The sequence below is a fragment of the Gossypium hirsutum genome, chromosome D01 (assembly GCF_007990345.1).
Source record: "Gossypium hirsutum isolate 1008001.06 chromosome D01, Gossypium_hirsutum_v2.1, whole genome shotgun sequence".
Lineage (NCBI taxonomy): Eukaryota > Viridiplantae > Streptophyta > Magnoliopsida > Malvales > Malvaceae > Gossypium > Gossypium hirsutum.
Genome location: NC_053437.1, coordinates 49098716 through 49113610, shown reverse-complemented (window position 1 = coordinate 49113610; position 14895 = coordinate 49098716). Strand labels below are relative to the sequence as shown.

At 34.6% G+C, this 14895-nt stretch overlaps 1 long non-coding RNA gene across 1 annotated transcript; it reads right to left on the bottom strand.

Annotated features, from left to right (window-relative positions):
- Positions 1-929: 929 nt before the first annotated feature.
- Positions 930-2966, bottom strand: LOC107921969 (uncharacterized). The gene is made up of 3 exons (XR_001691164.2): positions 2931-2966; positions 2418-2492; positions 930-1169 (listed from the first exon to the last, which is right to left on the bottom strand). It is a non-coding gene; the product is annotated as an uncharacterized lncRNA (long non-coding RNA).
- Between the last annotated feature and the right edge of the window lie 11929 nt (positions 2967-14895).

The following is a 14895-nucleotide window of genomic DNA, read 5'->3' as shown; positions in this document are numbered from 1 at the left end:
GAATATAGAAAGCATAACATGTAGTCAATCTTATCATTTGATTGCGAACACAAAGCCGATGAGAGTCTGAAGTGGGCTGCTAATGGAGTATTAACAGGCTTGGCGCACTACATATTGAATCTCCAAATAACTTTCTCAATGTATCATTTCCGACTTAGGTACAATTTACATATGTTTCTATGTAACACCCCTTACCCGAAACCGTTGCCGGAGTCGAGCACGAGGCATTACTTAGCTTATTTTACCAATTCGGAGCATAAAAATTTGGTTTGAAAATTGATTTCACTGTTTACAGTAATCTGCCCAATCGCGCAGCAGTTACTAAATTGATTATAACTCGAGCTACGGGACTCGAAATTTAATTCCGTAAATTTTTCCTGAAACTAGACTCATATATATTTCTACCATAAAATTTTAAAAATTTTTTGTTTGTCCAATTAGTACAGTTTATTAGTTAAAGTATGACATGTTTCACCAATTGACTGCCTTGACCTCTTGTCACTAAAAATAAAATTTCTCATTGTAGGATTTTTATATGAAGTTATTACTTATTTCTACAGAAAATAGACTCAATAAGGATTCTATACATATAAACAACAACTCATAACTATATTTTTACCAGTTTTAATGATTTTCTCAACTCAGAACAGGGGACTCCAAAACAGTTTTGACCCCGTCTCACTAAAACTCTAATATATCAAAATACAAAATTATTTTTCCTACACCGTTTCTTCCCTATAAAAATAGACTTGATAAGCTTTAATTCTATATATCATTCACTCTCTAATTCCATTTATAATATTTATGGTGATTTTTCACATTCACGTCACTGCTGCTGTCTGAATTCTGCTTCTTTGCAAAATTTTATCCTTTCATGATTTCCATACATAATTTATCACCTAGACCTTTATAACAACAAACATCTTCATCCTTGACCCTTTTAAACAACCATTCATCATCAAATACTTACACATCTTTCTATAGCAAAATCATAATTACAAACATACGAAATAACTAAATCCCTATACATCACTTAGGTATATACATTACTTAGGTATGTACATTACTTAGGTACATGCCACATTATCAACAAAAAGGTACATCACTAAAATGTCTCTGAGGTCGGGATTACTTTGGATGCTGGATCGAACACTGGTTTTTTTACTAACCTGCGCACGGAAACAACCGTACGCTGAGTATGGGTATACTCAGTGGTATTACCATAATTCAAATTAATAACATTAATCGATAAATTATATATTTTTTATTTATGTCTACAATTATTCATTAATTATCTCATACATTAAATCAACTTGATAATTAATAACAATAAGCAATAATTCAAATCTTATATTTAATTGTATTCATACCTTATTTCACTATCTCAATTCCATGGGATTTTTCTTTACATCTCATTCCAATAGTTCATTTCAATTCATATACAATTCATTTCATTTAATTTATATTCAATATCAATTTTATTGCAATTTGTACTCACTAATATCATATAACAAAATTTACTCTTTATCATATTATGAAATTTGGGTTCATATCTTTAAATCTCATATCTCGATTTCCAATTCACATATCAATTCACAATTTCACTTTCTCATTTCTTTCCATACCCCAATCAGTCACACTTATTCAAATTTTCTCATTTCAATTATTTACCTCTATTAACAAGACTCGAACTTTGGCGGATACACGGATCCAACCAAACACACCAGAATGGCACCCAGTGCCTCATCGGATAGTTCGAAGCAATAGTTGACACCCAGTGTCTCATCGGCAAAGCCGAAGTAAGTTGGTACCCAGTACCTCATCGAATCTATCCGAAGTAACAGTATGACACCCAGTGTCTCATCGACTCAAGGTCGAAGTATCCCTGAACACTTCCAATCCTATGGCATACCAACTATATCCGACTCCGCCCGACTAGTTAATAGGGTTTCCGAATCACATTTCAATTCAATCACTTTCTCATACTTTCAATTCAAATCATTATACAATTTAATCACCATTTGATTCAATACATTTTTCTATTTCAAATTCACTTCCCACTTTCAAATCAATATACAATTCAGTACCAATACATATTTCACAAATCATACCTCGATTCGAATCAAACCACTTTTCAGTCAATACTCAATTCACGTATTCACACTTATTCATAATTTAATTCACTTTTATTCAATTCATATTTTTAATTCATTCAATTAAATATCGATATTCTCCTTATTTTTATTTACTAAACATATTATTCAAAATTCAACAATTACTATCAATAAATTCAATATCAATACGTATATATATATTTCATTCGATTCAATCATGATACTCACCTCAATTTTCTTATCATGCATATTAATTTAAATTTTAGCAATTAATAATTAAATTCGAATTATGGTAATACTAACCGGAATTTCTCTCGAGTCACTCCTTGTCCACTTTCTCCTTTCCTTTCTCGGACAATGACTCGTACACGACATTAGCTACGTAATTAAACAATTAAAAATCATTAATACACAATTTTATTAAAATATTTCTTTTTATACCTAAACTTTACCCAAATTCTAATTTAATCCATTATCAATAATAATTTTATTTTCCCAATCTAACTCTATATCCTCTCTTAATTCTTACTATAAACTCAGTTTAATTCTTCAATTTCCCCATAAATCCCTAATTTCAGGATTCTTTCAATTTAATCCCTATCAATTCAAAACTTATATTTTATTTTACAAATCAATCTTTTACTAACTTCTAACTTAAAATTCAATCATTTTAACCTCTAGTTCATCAATTAATTCAACATAACTCATGTCTGAAAATATAATAACTACCCGAATTCCAACATAAATCCAATAATACTTTGTTCTAAGATACCAAAAACATCAAAAATAATAAGAAAATGACTTAATTTAACTTACCAATTGAGCTTGGAACCTTAAAACCTTAAATTTCCCTTTTTCTTTTTTCTTTCTTTCTTTCTTTCCTTTCTTCCTTCTCTGCCCGTTTTGCTCTCTGTTTCTTTTCTGTTCTCTCCTTTCTATTCTTTCTTTTGTGTTATATATATAATAATATAATATTATAATAATATAATTAATATAATACTTATTTATTAAGTAAACAAATATAATATATATATTAACTAAAATATCTCAGATACTTCTTTCGTTATGCTGCCTCAACTTTAGAAAAAGGCATAATTGCCTATTTGGTCCTTTTAACTTTTCTTTAATCTACAATTAAACTTTTATCCCTATTGCAATTTAATTCTTTTTCATAATTAACTATCAAAGCGTTAAAATTTCTTAACGAAACTTTAATATTATCCTATTGACACTCCGTAAATATTTATAAAAATATTTACGGCTCAGTTTATAATATCAAGGTCTCGATACCTCGTTTTCGACTCAATTTACCTAATAATTTCTTTTAAATCACAAAATTCACTAATTCAAAAATATTTCTAAAATCACACTTAACTTATAATTATTAATTAATAAATTTTTCTAACTTTTTCATCGATTTTAGTGATCTCAAATCACTATTCTGACACTACTGAAAATTGGGCTGTTACATTCTATCTCTGAGAATCTCCATCCGAAGTATCTTCTTTGCTTCTCCCAAATCTTTCATCTCAAATTCTTCACTAAGTTAGGATTTGACCTTTCTTATCTCTCATTTATTTTTGGCTGCTATCAACATGTCATCAACATAAAGGAGTAGATATACAAATGAATCATCACTATTTTTCTTAAAATAAACACAATTATTAAATCTTCTTCTTTTGAAATCATAAGTAGTCATAAATAAATCAAACTTCTTCTATCATTTCCTTGATGATTGTTTCAAGCCATAAATGAACTTTTTTAGCAAGAAAACATAGTCATCATTTTTGAGACTATAAAAACCTCTGGTTGTTGCATGTAAATATCTTCCTCAAGTTCTCCATGCAAGAACATCGTTTTTACATCTAACTGCTCAAGCTCCAAATCATAAATGGCAACAATACTAAGAAAGGCTCAAATCGAACCTGCTTCACAGTTGGAGAAAACACATCTGTGAAGTCTACACCTGGAATCTGACTAGAACCTTTTGCAATCAACCTTGCTTTATATATGAGTTCTTCAACTCCTGGAGTCTCTTCTTTCTTCTTGAACACCCATTTACAATGAACAACCTTTTTACCATTAGGAAACTTCACTAGGTCCCATGTTATATTCTTATGGAGTGGCTCCATCTATTCTTGCAAAAAAATCTTCTACTTTCCTGAATCTTCACAACTATTTGCCTTAGAATAAGTAGATGGCTCTTTATTTGCATCTATATCTTCAGCCACATTTAAAGCATAATCAACTAGATCAGCCTCAGTAAACCTCTTTTGAGGTTTAATTTCTCTTCTAGGTCTGTTCTTGGCAATAGAATATTATGGTAAAGAAGCAACTCTACTCTGAGTTTCTGTACTAACTTAAGAAGTAAACTCTATTGTAGATCCTAGATCAATCAGAAGCTTCACCTGCTTTGAACTTTATTGGCCTTTATTGGAAGATTCTTTAAGAGGTAAGTTAGACAACATAGCAATTTCATCAAAAAAAACATCTCTACTAATTACAAATTTCCTCGTTTCAGGACACCACAACGTATACCCTTTAACACCACCTTATAACAAAGAAAAATACATTTAATAGATCTAGGTTCTAATTTCCCATTATCAACATGAGCATATGCATGACACCTAAAAATATTCAAATCAAAATAATCAGTAGGATTACCAGACCATACCTCTTGTGGAGACTTTTTCACAATGGCAACAGACAGTGATCAGTTAATCAGAAAACATGTAGTAGAGGTCGCTTTAGCCCAAAACGACTTTGGTAAACAAGCATTCGACAACATACATCAAACATTTTCCATGATTGTTTTATTCATTTGTTCTGCAAAGTCATTTTGCTATAGAGTATAACAAACTGTCAAGTGTCTCATGATCCCTTTTGATTTGTACAATTCATTAAACTCATAAAAACAAAATTCCAAACCATTATCTATGCAGAGGTGTTTATTTATTTTCCTGTCTACTTTTCATCATAGTTTTCCAAGCCTTAAATGTGGAAAACATATCACTTTTATGCTTAAAGAAGAATGCCCAGACATTTTTGGAAAAATCATCAATGATCATCAGCATATAATTAGCGTCACCCATCAACATTCCCTTCGTGTTATTGATTCATCTGGTGAATTGAACTCTCTTTTGCTTCTTAAAAATGCAGTTCTCACAGAAATTTAGTTTGCTAATGTCTTAGATGCATATGCCAAAGTCTAGTAAAAGTTGAGACTTACAAAACATATAACTTGGCAGTCTTTTTCTACCCTTTCATCACAATAAAGGAACCTTTGCTAATCTTTAGAACCCCACTTTTAGCCATGTACTTGTACTCTTTTAAATCAAGAGCACTCAACAAAATTAAATTTCTCTTCAATTCTGGTGCATGTCATACGCCACTAAGTGTTCTGACGAATCTATTGAACATCTTACTTTTGATCGTGTCAATACATGCGATTCTACATGAAGCATTATTTTCCATCAAAACAAATCTTTCAAACCCTGTTTCATATGTTGTAAACCAATCTCGATTGGGACTCAAATGAAAGGTGTAACTAGAATCAAGGATCCACTCCTTGTTTACTTTAGAGTTGTCGACAAAAGCAACAAGGAGTTCACCATCATTGTAGTATTCTATAACATCAACTTCACCAGATTGTTTTTGTTGTTTTCCCTTTTGACTCATCGCCTCCCTTCTGATTTTATTCTGCAACTTATAGCACTCAAACATAATGTGCCCTCTCTTCCTATAGAAGTTACAAGTTTTACTTATGTTTGAAGATCTCGATCTACCTTTAAATTTACTACGAGGATTTCGTTCCTGTGTCCTCCCATGATTATCATCAGTATTTTTTTCTTGTCTCCCATGAACAATGAGACCCTTCCCTGAGAGTTGAATCCAAGCACAAGATGCTTCATTTTGTCATACAAGGATAAAGAATCTTAGGCTTCATCAATTATGAGAGATTCACGACTATACAAAATCGTATCTCTAAAGGTTAAATAAGACGAGGGCAATGAACCAAGTAGAATTAACCTTAAATCTTCTTTATCATAATGAATCTCCATGGCCTCTAAGTCTAAGAGAATTTCTTTAAACACAGTTAAGGGTTCGTGCACAAACGCACCTTCCTCCAAACGATGAGCATAAAGATGCTGGTTCATATGCAACTTGCTAGTTAGGGTTTTTGACATGCATAGCTGATGCAACTTTGCTCATAATACGGCGGCGTTTTTCTCATTCAACACGTCTTGTAGAATTTTATTCGATAGATGTAGTTGTAATAGTGCTAAATCTTTTCGATCTTTATGCTTCTTCTCTTCATTCGTCAATGTCGAAGGTATCTTATCTAACCCTAGTAGCGCATCCTCCAAATTCATCTGCGTAAGAACTGTCTGCAACTTTACCTGCCACAACACGAATCTGGTGTTGTGATTCAACAGTAGAATATCATACTTGTCATTATTACCGTGATCAAGATAAGCAACCCAAAAAGCGTTGATACCAGTTTGTTAAACTGAATGTCGATAATAGAAATATAAAACGATAGCAAAGCAATAAGAAAGAAAAATAAAACACACATATTTTACGTGGAAACCCTTTCGGGGAAAAACCACGGGTAGAGAAGATGAAAATTCACTAATGTTGAAAATTGACTAATACAAAAAGAGTTTCGACTACATCTATTTAATAGTTGAAAAACCTTATTCTAATCAATGTCAAATAGAAGTGTAGTTCTATACGGATTCTATTTAAAGGAGTTTCGGCCCCCGGCCTTAAGCCCTACACATATCCCCTAGTTTTGCCGCTGTATTTTATTTTAACAAGGATTCGAGTCACACAACTCTAGGAACAGGAAATGTTTAGCTCTTAGCTACAAAAAAAAAGGAAAAGTTGTAGACAATAATATTTTAAGTTTGTAGCTTTTGCCATATCCCAAAAAATGGAATTGGTAACCCACCATTATGAAACTCATTTTAATGTAATGGTAATGACCTATGTACCTAATAACAAACAAAAAGATGACCTCGTGTAAACATACCAAGTAAATTAAGGATAAAACCCTTGAAATTAGTACCAATGAACAAAACAATATCCAATACTTCTTATAGAATTTTAAAAACAAAAGAAAAACTATAATATTCAATCAATTTTATTTCTTTTTATGACCCTTTCTTCCGCTGTTCTAGAATCAATGGTAGTGACTTCATTAAGATGTGTAGTTATGTCGTTTTAAGTGTTGTAATGCATTAGAATGACATTTTGACATCTTGAAGCAAATTTTCTTATCTACATGATTAAAGAAAAGATTAAACATAAATGAAAAAAATGGTGATTTAGTAAAGAAAATTGGTTTACGATGCCGAAAGACATACATGCAGTTTAGGCAACCATGTGTTAGTTGTTGCATATAAAGGAACTTCAAATTGAATTAGGGATTCAAAATTTCAAATAGCAGATAGAGCTTCATATTGATCATTAGGTGGTGTTTGATATTGATCTTCAGGAGGTGCTTCATATTGTTCAACTGATGGTGTTTCATAATGATCATGTCTTGCTTCAGGTGGTGCTACAAAAGAATATTGAAATTTGGCATTGAACCTTCAGGCTGAGAACAAAAGGGACCTCGTTGTTTTTAAATTTCGATATTTTCATGTTCTGTAACACCCCAAACCCGGCCAAATTGGTTCGACCTGAATCTAGCGAACTACATTAGCCACCAGAGTGACTCTCTATTAACTCCCAACCTAACCTATATAATATATAATGTGCTAATTTATAACACAAGAACATAATTAAATCATACATAGAATGTAAAACATGCAAGCTTACAAAAATAAACAGAGGAAGGATTCACATGTCACCTAAACAGTGAAACTTAAGGGTTCGCATGAAAGAAATAAACATGGAATTTTAGGGTATGCATACTCAAACATAAATACAAGTAAATAAAATTTATTATTAAGGTTTGCATGACAACATAGGTTCGCATAACAACATAAAACATGAGTTCGCATAATAACACATGTTCACAAAATACAAAGGTTCACATACTACCTAAGTTCGAGCATAAACAAACATCATGGGTTCGCATACAAAACAGGCATCACAACAAAAGGAGATGTTCACGCAAGGGATCTCATACTTTTTATAGGGTTTGTAAAATAGTAAGATTACCACTTCAAAGGGTTTGCATGTGTTTTAGGGGTCGCAAACGTTCAGGGGTTGCATAAAACGATACTTCGCAATCCAATTGAATTGCATTTAGTACTAAGACATACTTTGGAAAAATTAAAAGAATACAACATCGCACGCATGCAAGGAAGAATATTGAACATTATAATTTATTCGTAACTAAAAGAAGAATTTAACAATAAGGGTGTAATTTAAGTTTTTGCAAAAGTAAAATTAAACTTTAAAGAATTTTTTTAATAACAGTAGCAACTATAATAAAACTAAAATCAAACAAACAACCCTATTGCCTTTTTTCTAGGTTCGCAGATATCTATTCAAGAATTAGCCTCGCCCAGATCATCTACCTCGCCACTGCCATTCACAAACTACTTACCTGCGAAGTAAGAGAAGAGCGGGTGAGTTCATTGAGAACTCATTGAATATATAGGAATCATCAAAGCATGCCTGAAGAAATATGGTTTTCAAAACAAAAGCTTAGTTCAAAATTTTTTTTGCGAGCTGGGCTCGTCGTAAGGGTGCAAGACCCAATTCGCAGTTACCTGTTTGTCAGAAAAACATATAACATTGAAAACAGATTCATATGTACTTTGCTGGAAATCATACTTAAAAACTTGGCTTGTTTTTGAAAGGAAAAATTAAAACATAAACATAAACATGTACTTTTTCTTGTTCTTGTTCTTATTCTTATTTTTATACTTGTGTTGTTAATAACATTTTAATAAAAAAAACTTGTTCATAATCACTTGCAGTTTTCTCTTGTTGGATAAACGGATCTCCTTATAATGCCTCACTTGTGACACAGAGAGTCCTTAACATGTCCTATAAGTGTAGCGAGAAGCTAAACACTCTTCTATACGCCAACAAGTCCTTGTGAATGGAGCATAGCTCGACATTCCCTTATCCTTCCACATGTCCCAAGGCCTTAACGCCCAAATCACAAACTTGCAGACGAGTACTCAAAATTCTATGGCATGCCATTATATCCAATATATAAGCTTCCATAAAAGCACTTTTTCATATAGAGCTCACACAAAAGCTCGTAAACACAATTTATAAAATTGTAGTTTAAAAACATGTCTTAAAACATAGGCTCACATAGGAGCACACATAAAACATAACTTGAAAACAAAGTTTTATAGAAAAGCTTACTCTTGGGACATAGTTTAAAAACCCAAAGTTCTTGGAAAATATAGCAATTCCCACACAGTAACGAACCCTAAACACTCACCAAAAAGTTGAGAATTTTAAATGAGTTTTGCTTTGCCTTTATCCTTCCTAGTATATGGTCCGGTTAGTTCGCAAGATACATGCACAAATCTACGAGCGAACTTAGCTTCCTGGACAATCAATCCTAACATGACAGAGACTTACCTTGGTTTCTACAAACTTGGTTCTAAACAAAGACTTGACAATAGAATAATCGATGATAGAATGTTCATGGAATAAGGGTTGTATTTATAGGCACTAGGTGTCTTAGTATTCTTAAGATACCTTACTTGACTTAGGAAACCCTAGTCAGTTTAGAAGAAGGTTGCGTGAATGAAAAATATCCTAGATACACAATATCTTAATTTCCTAATTTAAGTCTTACTCTACTTTGACTAGTGAACCCCAGTTCACCAAACCAATTGGTGAACCCCAGCTCGCCAAACCAACTGGCGAACACAACTTGCAATGAATTTGGCACGCCCCCTTATCGTATCTTTTTGCGCACACTACTTCATCGTATCTCTGGTGAACTCCTTATTGATATTCTTTTGTTGAACCCCTAGTTTGTCAAAACATTTGTGAACCCTCACTTCCAAGGGTAAAACTTCTAGCCCCTATCTCGGGATGTTACAACTTTCCCCCACTTAAGACATTTCGTTCTTGAAATGTTCTCTTTCAAACAGCTGTTGCTTCATTGCTTCTTCTGTTTCCCAAGTAGCTTTGCTAGTCTTATGGTTCTGCCACAACACTTTGACCAAAGGAATCATTTTATTTCGCAAGACTTTCACCTCGCGAGCCATAATCTTCATTGGTTCTTCCTCCTATGACAAATCAAATCATACTTCAATATCATCAACTAGCACTACATGAGATGAGTCTGTATGATATTTCCTCAGCATAGATACATGAAACACATCATGAATTCGATCAAGTTCATGGGGTAACTTGAGTCAATATGCTACAGGACCGATTCTTTCCACCACTTCATAAGGACCAATAAATCTCAGGCTTAACTTTCCTTTGTGCCTAAACATTAGGGCTTTCTTCTATAGCGATAAATTAAGAAACATATGCTCGCCCATTTGGTACTCAACATCTCACCGTTTCAAGTCAGTATAAGAATTTTGTCTGTCTGAAGCAATCTTTAGCCTCTTGCATATCATCTTCACCTTACCCTTAGTCTTGCAAACCAACTTAGGTCTAACTATTCACTTCTCATCTAACTCAGCCGAACATAGAGGTGTTCGACACCTCCTTCCATACAAAGCTTCAAAGGGTGCCATTTGAATACTTACTTGGTAACTATTGTTATATGCTAACTCTACCAAAGGTAAATAATGTTCCCAGCTTCCTGCGAACTCTAATACACAGCTTCGCAACATATCTTCTGGCACATGTATCACTCTTTCAGACTGGCCATCTGTTTGAGGATGATACGTCATACTAAACTTAAGCTTCAAACCCAAAGCTTCTTGTAACCTTTTCTAAAATTTCGAAGTGAATCGAGGATTTCGATCGAAAGTAATGGAAGTTTGCACGCAGTAAAGTCTCACTATCTCAACAATGTAAATTTTCGCGAGCTTCTGTAGTGTAAAACTTGTGCAAACAACTAAGAAATGTGAACTCTTTATGAGGCAATCTAAAATTACCCAAATAACTTCCTTCTTAGTCTTAGGCTTAGTTTGGATGGGCGGTGTGTTTACCTCCGGTGAGGTTAAAAACAATGGTGGTGGTGAGATTAGTTACTGTAGCAGTGAGATTGGATACTGTAGCAATGAGATTAGAAACAATGGTGGAGTGTGTGTTTGGATTCAAACGTAGCTGTCGGTGAGGTGAGAATAAAAAATGACTATTAAGGACACTAGATTAGAATTGATATATAATAAAAGTTTTTTAAATTATTTTACTTTTTTAAAATTATTAAAATATGTGAATTTATAAATTCATTTAATAAAATATTAAAATGTATCTTCCAATATTTTAATGAATTATATAATTAATTTAAATTATTTATTAGATAAAATGATAATTAAGCTTGGGAAAGAAATTAGTTTAACATCTAAGGCTAAGATAGTAAAATAATAAATTAAAATATGGGTATTTTTGTCTACTAAAAATATCAATTGCCCTAGCTAGAGCTGACTAGAGCTTTTAGCACCAGTGAGGATAAGGCCATCTAGTGCAGCAGAAACCTCTCGCTGTGCTGGACTTCATTTAATCCAAAAAGCCCTTGAATTCACTGTGGTGCAGTAAGATTGAAAATCAAGGAAAAAAATTCCAATGTACTGTGGTGTAAATGAATCCAAATGAAGCCTTAGTTAGTGGAAAACCTGACACAAAATGCATAGTGATCCTTTCCTACTTCCACTTTAGAATCTTAAGTGGCTAGAGCAGTCCTGAAGGATACTAATGCTCTGCTTTAACCTTATGGCAAGTTAGGCACTTCACCACAAAGTTTGTAACAACTCACTTCAAACCAAGCCACCAATAGAGTTCGCGAATGTCATGGTATATCTTGTTACTTCCTAGGTGTATTGCATAAAGACTATTTGTGCCTCATTAAGAATAACACGTTGGAGCTCCTCTTTATTGGGCACAAAAAATCTTCCACGAAAATAGAGTACCCCTTCTTCATTTAGTGCAAAGTCTTCTCGTACTCCTTGTTCCACTTGGCGAACCCTCTTCGCCAACCCTTCATCAGAGGCTTGTTTCTTCCTAATTTGCTATAAAAAAGTTAGTTTCACTTGCAATTCCATGAGCAATCCCCCATCACTTGTCACACTTAACTGAGCGAATAGAGCTCGCAGCTCGTAAATTGACTTCCTGCTTAGTAGATCAGCTACCATGTTTGCCTTGCCAGGGTAATACTCTATCTTAAACTCGTAGTCCTTCAACAACTTAACCCACCTTCTTTGTCATATGTTTAATTCCTTCTACATGAGCAAATACTTGAGACTCTTGTGGTCTATATAGATGGTACACTTCTAGCCATACAAGTAGTATCGCCAAATATTTAGTGCAAACACCACCGCTGCTAACTCCAAATCGTGGCTTAGGTAGTTATGATCATGGACCTTTAGTTGCCTAAAAGCATAAGCTACCACATTCCCTTCTTGCATCAGCACGCATCCTAGCCTTGTGTGTGACGCATCACTATAGACCAAAAATTCATTCCCTAGTTCTAGTTGAATCAACATAAGTGTTTTGGTCAGTATCGTCTTAAGTTTGTTGAAGCTCTGCTGCCTTTCTTCTATCCATACGAACTCTTTTTTCTTCTGAAGCAACTTTGTTAAGGTCACCGCTATAGTGGTGAACCCTTCAACAAACTCGCGATAGAACCTTGTGAGCCCTAAGAAGCTTCGTACTTCAATAACACTTATTGGTAATCTCCACTCCACAATGGCTTTAATTTTCATTTGGTCCACACAAACCCCTTCAGCTAAAACTACGTGCCCCAAAAATGTGACTTCCTTAAGCCAAAACTCGCACTTGCTAACTTTGTGAATAATCGATTCTCTAACAAAACTTGTAACACAGCTCATAGATAAATATCATGCTCTTCCCCAGTTCATGAATACACCAGAATGCCATTTATGAATACCACCACATAATGATCCAGGTATTCATGGAACACTCGATTCATCAAGTAACCTAGGTAACTCATTAAGAAACACATCAGGAAAGTCTTTCACAGTTCGTATCTCGCGAACCCTTTTCTCCATGTCCTGCAAACCCATCATAAAAGCGAGATAGGTTTCGCAACCCATTCTTAGCATCTTTTTTTCCTTCAACCCCGAGACCATTTTAAACATAAATTGAGCTCCCTCACCAACTACAACAATTTCCCTGCCTTTATTGCTTCGCAAGGTGACTCTCTTCAGTTCAAAGTTAATCTTGGCTTCATGTTCAATTAACCAGTCCATTCCAAGATTACGTCAAACCCATAGAATGGAAACTTCACTAAGATTGCATAGAATACTTGTCCTTGAATCATTAGTGGACACCTACGATACACTCTATTGACCAACACATTGTCCCCAAACGAACTAGTGATAGTCACACCATTATCTATGGTTTCTAAAGGGATTCCCAACTCACAAGCTAGCTCTCTTAAAGCATACGAGTGCGTGGAACTAGAGTCAATCAAGGAAAATAATGGAATAGTTTGTAGAGAAAAGGTACCTGTAATAACATCGGTGGCACCTTGCTCATGTGGTTCCCTCACATCATAGACTCGTGTGAGGCCTCATGTCTCATCTTGGGTTACAACAATGTGAGCCAAAGTTCGTTGCCCAGCTTGTCTTGTTTCAGTACCCCTGCCTTTTCCTCGTCCACGAGCACCAGCTCGCACTTGAGTCGAGGTCACAATCTAAGCTTGTGGTCTCTCTTATTGTTCTAGAAAATCCTTTATTAAGTATCCTTGGATCCACACTTAAAACATCCCTCAATCACTTTACGACATTCACCGGGATGTCTTCACTCACAATGCTGGCAAAGCAGCATACTTGCAGACTTGTGTGAACCCTTCTTTCCATCATGGGTATGTTCCATTGTCGTGAATGGTCCGATCTAGAACTTCTCTTAACATTTCTGCTGGAATTTTCTGAGTTATGATCCTTTTTGGACACTCGCCCAGACACTTGTTTTGTTGGTCCAACCTCAGTTAGTGAAGCCTTTAACTTCTCGATGGCTTCAGCTTTGTCAACAAGTTCATCGAAGTTCGTGGTATCATGAGACACTAAGTAAAGCTGAATATCACGATGCAGCCTAAAGAAAAATCTATGACAACGATCCTTCTTCTGTGAGACCATCTCGGCTACGTACTGGCTTAGTCATTCAAATTCTGCCTCGTACTCAGTTACATACAGCTCACCTTCTTAAAAGTTCCCAAAAATAACTCCTATGTTAATCTGTTCGTAGCAGTTCCTTGCTTTATAGTGTTACACCAACGATGGGTTTCACCGGTGAGTAAGGACACAGTGCATCCCAACTTCTCTTCATCAAAACACGTTATATGTTCAAGGATTTTCACAACACCCTCAAGACAATATTCTACCTTTGTAAGATTAGAATCTGTACACCACTAAGCTCGTGGACATTCCAGTGGCAATCCACGGTTCGTGGGTGCAGTTTTGGCACTAGCAACTCGCTGAAAAGCCCCATTCATAGCTTGCACTAATGGCTCCATGCCATTTTCCAGAACATTTGCCCTGTAAGTTCGCTCATGCGTAGCCGAAGTCCTGTCACCTTTAAAGGGATTGGCAGCTTCATTCACATGGTTCGCATTCACTCTACAGGGAGGCTTTCTTGCTTACTCTAAACGTACACGAGACACTAGCTTAGGTAAGGCATCAAACACATGTAATTGGGTATCCATACTTAT